Source organism: Oncorhynchus clarkii, chromosome 21 (genome assembly GCF_045791955.1).
Source record: "Oncorhynchus clarkii lewisi isolate Uvic-CL-2024 chromosome 21, UVic_Ocla_1.0, whole genome shotgun sequence".
Lineage (NCBI taxonomy): Eukaryota > Metazoa > Chordata > Actinopteri > Salmoniformes > Salmonidae > Oncorhynchus > Oncorhynchus clarkii.
The window spans coordinates 50741292-50749697 of record NC_092167.1 but is presented as its reverse complement, the minus strand read 5'-3'; positions in this window follow the sequence as shown (position 1 = coordinate 50749697).

The following is an 8406-nucleotide window of genomic DNA, read 5'->3' as shown; positions in this document are numbered from 1 at the left end:
ATAATTGAGGGGCTAATCCTGCCTCTCTCTAGCATCAGGCCACAGGTTTTCTTCAACATTACATCTAATGTTTTCTCTTGCCATGCACCTGGGGAAGAACCTTCTGGAGTGCCTTATCCATCCCTGGCAGTCCTCTGGACTCGTGTCTTCATATCCGGCACGCATGGCTTCCAAAAGAGACATTTGGTCATGTGGGTGGTGACCAAACACTTTCCACCTCCAGGCAGAGAAAAACTCCTCTATTGGGTTGAGGAAGGGTGAATATGCAGGCAGGTACAAAACCATAAATCTGTGATTTGCTGCAAACCAATCTGTGACAGCTGCAGAGTGGTGAAAAGCAACGTTATCGCAAACTATGACAAAAACTTGGGGGTCTCTTACTGGCTCCCCCTGTTCTGCTGGCACTAGCTGAGCATAGAGCTGTTCTAGGAAAGCTATAAGCCTTTCTGTGTTGTATGGGCCAATGAGTGGTGTGTTGAGAAGCAAACCATCATTGGCCATTGCAGTACACATGGTGATATTTCCCCCCCTTTGGCCTGGAACCTCCACAGTGGCCCTTTGACCTATAACATTCCTTCCTCTGCACTGTGTTTTGGCAAGGTTAAATCCAGCTTCATCGATAAATACAAATGAATGTGGTCTTTCCAGTGCTTCCACCTCCATTACTCTCTGAAAAACAGTAAGTGCACAGTTTTACTGTAGAAATGCTAGTGTTTTTTTTTACTGTAAATATTTTGTATAGCTGTGTACGTAACCTCAGACGTCTTACCTGGACATATTGGTATCTTTGCTCTTTTACCCGTTCACTGTTTCTCTCGAACGGTACAGTGTATAACTGTTTCATTGTAACTTGGTGTTTCTTTAGGACTCAAGCAATAGTTGTTGTGCTGACAGAATTAACATTTTCAAATATATCATTATCAGCCAGCACTCTATCTTGAATATCCCGCAGTTTTATTGCATTGTTGACAACAACCATGTCAACAATAGCATTTTCCTGCGCATCTGAAAATATTTTTCCTCTTCCCCCTGTTGGGGGCAGCCTTTGGGTCCTGTTGTAAAAATATATTTTACAGTCAAACTTACTGTAATATATATCTGTGTAAATATTCTATAATTGCAATACAAAATAAATTCCTGTAATGTTTTCATTTACTGTAAGGATGTAACTCTCACCTGTTTGCATGATGGAAAATTCGCATTACAGATGCCACTGTGGATCTTTGCAGATTGGGTTGCACCCTCAACCCTGCCTCTCTCAATGAGAGACCATGGTTCACGACATGGTCTATAAGTGTAGCCCTTATTTCATCTGAAATAACAGCTCTTTGTCTTCTTTGTCTTCCTCCACACATCCGCCCTTTCCCTGCCACCCTTCTCCCTCCACGAACCCATCTTCCTTGTTCCATTTCCAAAATGAGTCTTTCTGAGCTCTACCTATATATACTGTAATATGTGTGTGTGCTCACTAACAAGTCTAAAACAAGACACCTGCTTAGCCTTTCAGCTGAAATTGCAATCAGCAGTGTTTGAAAGGCACAAGGCTGAAATCTATTCCGTTTTGAATGTGTGGTTCACAGTTTTGACAGCAGTGTGTTAGCATTTGAACAAAGTGCTGTAAATCCACAGTGTTGTGCAGGTTGTGGTTAAAGTCATGGGATAAGTGTGTAGAGTTTTGAAAACTGTGTTCAAGCAATGAAAAACGAACTAGAGTTTGGTCCACATGAACTGCTGCTGTGCAGACTGTAGTTAGAGTTTTGCACATGTGACTCCAGTTGTGTCCACTGTCGTTTAGCAATCGAAAAAAACTGTAATGCTGTTATCAGTTGGTTGAAGTTTTGGGTAGAGATGACATTTCCATATATTTTTGTTAGCTACGTGTGTGACCTAACTCCACCAGTCCTATTTATGATATCATTTACAAAGATTATACAGTTTTTTAAATATATATATATATATTGTTTTAATCAATTAGTATATTTGAGTTTAACCATAATAATTGTTCTGTTATTTTCTCTTCTTCTGGGGGATTAAACTGAAATTTCAACCAGCTTTCTATGGCTTGTTTTTAAAAATAGCAATATTTTGGAGAGGATTTCATTGTCAAGTAACGGAGAGTGAGAGGTTCTAATCTGAATAAAGGGAAAAGAGCTTGGAACATGAGGAGAGCCTATATTACTAATTTGCTGGAGAACCAGTTCGGATTTAAATGCAACTTTTGACTGAAGCCTTTTGAATAGAACATCTTCCTAACACTGCAGGAGATCAGACTCTCTCTCTCTCTCTCTGGGGGGGTTCTGGGAGCCGCACGGTGGCTCTGAAGGGGACTCAGAAAGGGCAGAGGGGGTGGCAGGGGGAGGTTTGGGACCGGGCACCGGGCTCTTCTCTGAGAAGATGTTGGCGTTCCCTGTATAAGCCTCCCATGGAGAAGCGTATTCCTGATCTACACTGGAGGATTGTTTACGGGGCTTTCGCTACGAACGGAGACGTGTCTCACCTTGATCCATTAGTGAGGAGGAGATCTTTGGGCCAAATACTTACATAATTAAAAAAATATACATTTAATTTTAACAGACTAGAAAGTTAAAACCAAGCTCCCCCCTCGTCCACTGCACATAGAACTCCCCTGATGCTCCACACCCCTACAAAGTCCCCCAGACTGTCCACCAGTCCCCCATATACCTGACCCAGTGTCAGCCTTCACCAGTCCCCCATATATCTGACCCAGTGTAAGCCTTCACCAGTCCCCCATATATCTGACCCAGTGTCAGCCTCCACCAGTCCCCCATATATCTGACCCAGTGTCAGCCTTCACCAGTCCCCCATATATCTGACCCAGTGTCAGCCTCCACCAGTCCCCCATATATCTGACCCAGTGTCAGCCTTCACCAGTCCCCCATATACCTGACCCAGTGTCAGCCTTCACCAGTCCCCCATATATCTGACCCAGTGTAAGCCTTCACCAGTCCCCCATATATTTGACCCAGTGTCAGCCGAGCCTTCACCAGTCCCCCATATATCTGACCCAGTGTCAGCCTTCACCAGTCCCCCATATATCTGACCCAGTGTCAGCCTTCACCAGTCCCCCATATAAAAATGGCCTAGGACCCGTCAGCACCCATCCCCAGGACCAGGACCAGCCCGTCAGCAGCCATCCCCAGGACCATCCCCAGGACCAGCCCGTCAGCAGCCATCCCCAGGACCAGCCCATCAGCAACAATCCCCAGGAACAGGACCAGCCCATCAGCAGCCATTCCCAGGACCAGGACCAGCCCGTCAGCAGCCATCCCCAGGACCAGCCCCAAGACCAGCCCTAGGACCAGCCCGTCAGCAGCCATCCCCAGGACCATCCCCAGGACCAGCCCTAGGACCAGCCCGTCAGCAGCCATCCCCAGGACCAGCCCATCAGCAACCATCCCCAGGACCAGGACCAGCCCATCAGCAGCCATCCCCAGGACCAGCCCATCAGCAACCATCCCCAGGACCAGGACCAGCCCATCAGCAGCCATCCCCAGGACCAGCCCATCAGCAGCCATCCCCAGGACCAGGACCAGCCCGTCAGCAGCCATCCCCAGAACCAGCTAGGACCAGCCCGTCAGCAGCCATCCCCAGGACCAGCCCATCAGCAACCATCCCCAGGACCAGGACCAGCCCATCAGCAGCCATCCCCAGGACCAGCCCATCAGCAGCCATCCCCAGGACCAGTCCATCAGCAGCCATCCCAAGGACCAGGACCAGCCCGTCAGCAGCCATCCCCAGGACCAGCTAGGACCAGCCCGTCAGAAGCCATCCCCAGGACCAGCCCATCAGCAACCATCCCCAGGACCAGGACCAGCCCATCAGCAGCCATCCCCAGGACCAGCCCATAAGCAGCCATCCCCAGGACCAGCCCATCAGCAGCCATCCCCTGGACCAGCTCATCAGCAGCCATCCCCAGGACCAGGACCAGCCCGTCAGCAGCCATCCCCAGGACCAGGACCAGCCCATCAGCAACCATCCCCAGGACCAGGACCAGCCCGTCAGCAGCCATCCCCAGGACCAGCCCATCAGCAACCATCCCCAGGACCAGGACCAGCCCGTCAGCAGCCATCCCCTGACCAGCTCATCAGCAGCCATCCCCAGGACCAGGACCAGCCCGTCAGCAGCCATCCCCAGGACCAGGACCAGCCCATCAGCAACCATCCCCAGGACCAGGACCAGCCCGTCAGCAGCCAACCCCAGGACCAGCTCATCAGCAGCCAGCCCCAGGACCAGGACCAGCCTGTCAGCAGCCATCCTCAGGACCAGCTCATCAGCAGCCATCCCCAGGACCAGCTCATCAGCAGCCATCCCCAGGACCAGGACCAGCCCGTCAGCAGCCATCCCCAGGACCAGGACCAGCCTGTCAGCAGCCATCCCCAGGACCAGCTCATCAGCAGCCATCCCCAGGACCAGCTCATCAGCAGCCATCCCCAGGACCAGGACCAGCCCGTCAGCAGCCATCCCCAGGACCAGGACCAGCTCATCAGCAGCCATCCCCAGGACCAGGACCAGCTCATCAGCAACCAGCTCATCAGCAGCCTGCAGGAGGAGAAATACGGATGTCGTGAAATGTAATGGTCTTCTTTCCCAAGGAATGAGCACCCAACATGGCTGCCAATGTGGTAAGGATGCAACCAGGGCCGATGCGGATGGTGGTTACTCATGTACAGGACAGGAAGTCTTCTAACTGTTCATCCCAGACAGCATCCAGAAAATCATTCTAGACTGCACTAATTTGGAGGGAAGGCGTTTGTTTGGTGAGGGATGGAAGGAGATGGACCAAACTCATTTACATGCATACTTTGGGAGTTCTTATCCTTTCTGGTGTTTTCAGATCAAATGGGAAATCCACAGAATCCCTGTGGGATGCAGAAACTGGCAGAGAACTTTTCAGTGAAAACAACGTCTCTGGAAAACTTCCACATTATTTCCAGGATTATCTGCTTCGATAACCGAGACACCAGACCAGCTCGGCGGCAGAGAGACAAGCTAGCTGCTAACAGGTCAGTGCAGAGAGACAAGCTAGCTGCTATCAGGTCAGTGCAGAGAGACAAGCTAGCTGCAATCAGATCAGTGCAGAGAGACAAGCTAGCTGCTATCAGGTCAGTGCAGAGAGACAAGCTAGCTGCTATCAGGTCAGTGCAGAGAGACAAGCTAGCTGCTATCAGGTCAGTGCAGAGAGACAAGCTAGCTGCTATCAGGTCAGTGCAGAGAGACAAGCTAGCTGCAATCAGATCAGTGCAGAGAGACAAGCTAGCTGCTATCAGGTCAGTGCAGAGAGACAAGCTAGCTGCTATCAGGTCAGTGCAGAGAGACAAGCTAGCTGCTATCAGGTCAGTGCAGAGAGACAAGCTAGCTGCAAGTGGGTGGGACAAGTGGGGGGACCGCCTTCCCCTGGACCCAACCTTGCTGTTGATGAGCAGCTTATGCCGTTTAGGGTCCGCTGCCCCTTCAGGCAGTTCATACCGTCTAAACCCAATGGAATAAAGATCTGGGCTGCCTGTGATGCAGCTTCATCATATGTGTGGAACTTGCAAGTGTATACAGGGAAGTCAGAAGGAGGAGCCCCTGAGAAGAACCGAGGGGTGAGGGTTGTCCTGGACGTGACACAGGGGACTCTGTGTCCACAACATCACATGTGATTGCTTTTTTACTTCGCACAAGCTGGGACAGGAGCTCCTCAAGAGGAAGCTGACGACGGTAGGAACAGTATGGAAAAACAAGCCAGAGCTCCCACCTCAGCTGTTAAAAACACAGAACAGGCCTATCAATTCCTCTCAGTTTGTGTTCATGGCCGACACGTCCCTAGTGTCCTACATGCAAAAGAAAGGCCAAATGTGGTACTCATTGTGTGCGTTGCATATGGATGGAAGAATCTGTAGCCAGGAACATCAGAAACCAAAGGAGCGGTGGTCAATTTAGCCAAGCTGGTGAAAAACCCTACGCTGGACATCTTGTCATATTCTTCAACATCTTGGACTTCTCGGCTGACAACGACAGACAGACAGACAGGCTGACAGACAGACAGACAGACAGACAGACAGACAGACAGACAGACAGACAGACAGACAGACAGAGACTGGAAGGCAGACAGACAGACAGACAGACAGACAGAGATACAGACAGACAGACAGACAGACAGACAGACAGACAGTCTCTAGCTATACGGTGCCTGGGACAGACAGACAGACAGACAGACAGTCTCTAGCTATACGGTGCCTGGGAGTGACTGTAACATTACATTACCTTTCTGCTTAATCAAACGCTGTCACCATCGTTTAACCTCCTGCAGTTGGCCCGGTGTGTGTGTGTGTGAGTGTGTGTGAGTGTGTGTGTGTGTGTGTGTGTGTGTGTGTGTGTGTGTGTGTGTGTGTGTGTGTGTGTGTGTGTGTGTGTGTGTGTGTGTGTGTGTGTGTGTGTGTGTGTGTGTGTGTGTGTGTGTGTGTGTGTGTGTGTGTGTGTGTGTGTGTGTGTTTGTGTGTTAGTTAGTTAGACAAATTCAGGCTGGGCTGTGAAGACTTTCTGACAGCACTGTCTAAATGTACAGTACCAGTCAAAAGGGTTTTTCTTTATTTGTACTATTTTCTACATTGTAGAATAATAGTGAAGACATCAAAACTATGAAATGACACATATGGAATCATGTACTAACCAAAAAAAAAGTGTTAAACAAATGAAAATATATATTATATTTTAGATTCTTCAAAGTAGCCACCCTTTGCCTTGATGACAGCTTTGCACATTCTTGGCATTCTCTCAACCAGCTTCATGAGGTAGTCACCTGGAATGCATTTCAATTAACAGGTGTGCCTTGTTTTTTTTTTTTTTACAATCGCACACACTATAAGATGAACACTCAGTAAAATCATTAACTCATGTACCTAATCTTCAGACCAAGTCGGCAAAACTGAAAGCACATTATCTGTTTGCAAATTGTAAAACACACTTTTTTTTGCCTAACACTAAAAACAGTTCTATACATGATACACATCATTCAAAACTAACAAGTATTGTGTTTCGTTTGGGAAACACTGTCATTCCAAATGCCTGATTCCCTACACCCAGTGCTCACGTGGGAGAACACTTATAGCCAATATCTTCACTTAGAAATCAGTGCTTCAGATTGGCTTTCTTGGTTTGGACAACAATGGAGGCAATATTGTAGAGAGAGTTAGAGGAAAAGAAGTAGGACGAAGAGAGGGACGAGGACGAGGAGGATATATAGAAGGCCAGCATCCCGGAGTCGCCTCTTCACTGTTGATGTTGAGACTGGTGTTTTGCAGGTACTATTTAATGAAGCTGCCAGTTGAGGACTTGTGAGGGGTCTGTTTCTCAAACTAGACACTCTAATGTACTTGTCCTCTTGCTCAGTTGTGCACCGGGTCTTCAAACTTCAGAGTTTGGTCTCTCTTGATGTAGTGTTGTGTTGTTTCTCTTGTCGTGATGTGTGTTTTGTCCTATATTTTTTTTATTTCAATTATTGTTATTTTTAATCCCAGGCCTCCGTCCCTGCAGGAGGCCTTTTGCCTTTTGGTAGGCCGTCATTGTAAATAAGAATGTGTTCTTAACTGGCTTGTCTAGTTAAATTAATGTTAAATAAATAAATCAAATAAAGATCCCCAGGTCAAAATGCCACACTATATTGGGAATAGTGTGGCATTTGGGACCACCCTTAATTTCATGCCAATTTGAAAGGAAAGGCTGCATCAGAAAATATACGAATAATTTACTGTGCATATGTATTCACAGCTGTAAAAGGCAGTGTATTAGATTTAGAAAGACGTGTTTCTGTTCTGTTTGCTGTAAAAGGCAGTGTATTAGATTTAGAAAGACGTGTTTCTGTTCTGTTTGCTGTAAAAGGCAGTGTATTAGATTTAGAAAGACGTGTTTCTGTTCTGTTTGCTGTAAAAGGCAGTGTATTAGATTTAGAAAGACGTGTTTCTGTTCTGTTTGCTGTAAAAGGCAGTGTATTAGATTTAGAAAGACGTGTTTCTGTTCTGTTTGCTGTAAAAGGCAGTGTATTAGATTTAGAAAGACGTGTTTCTGTTCTGTTTGCTGTAAAAGGCAGTGTATTAGATTTAGAAAGACGTGTTTCTGTTCTGTTTGCTGTAAAAGGCAGTGTATTAGATTTAGAAAGACGTGTTTCTGTTCTGTTTGCTGTAAAAGGCAGTGTATTAGATTTAGAAAGACGTGTTTCTGTTCTGTTTGCTGTAAAAGGCAGTGTATTAGATTTAGAAAGACGTGTTTCTGTTCTGTTTGCTGTAAAAGGCAGTGTATTAGATTTAGAAAGACGTGTTTCTGTTCTGTTTGCTGTAAAAGGCAGTGTATTAGATTTAGAAAGACGTGTTTCTGTTCTGTTTGCTGTAAAAGGCAGTGTATTAGATT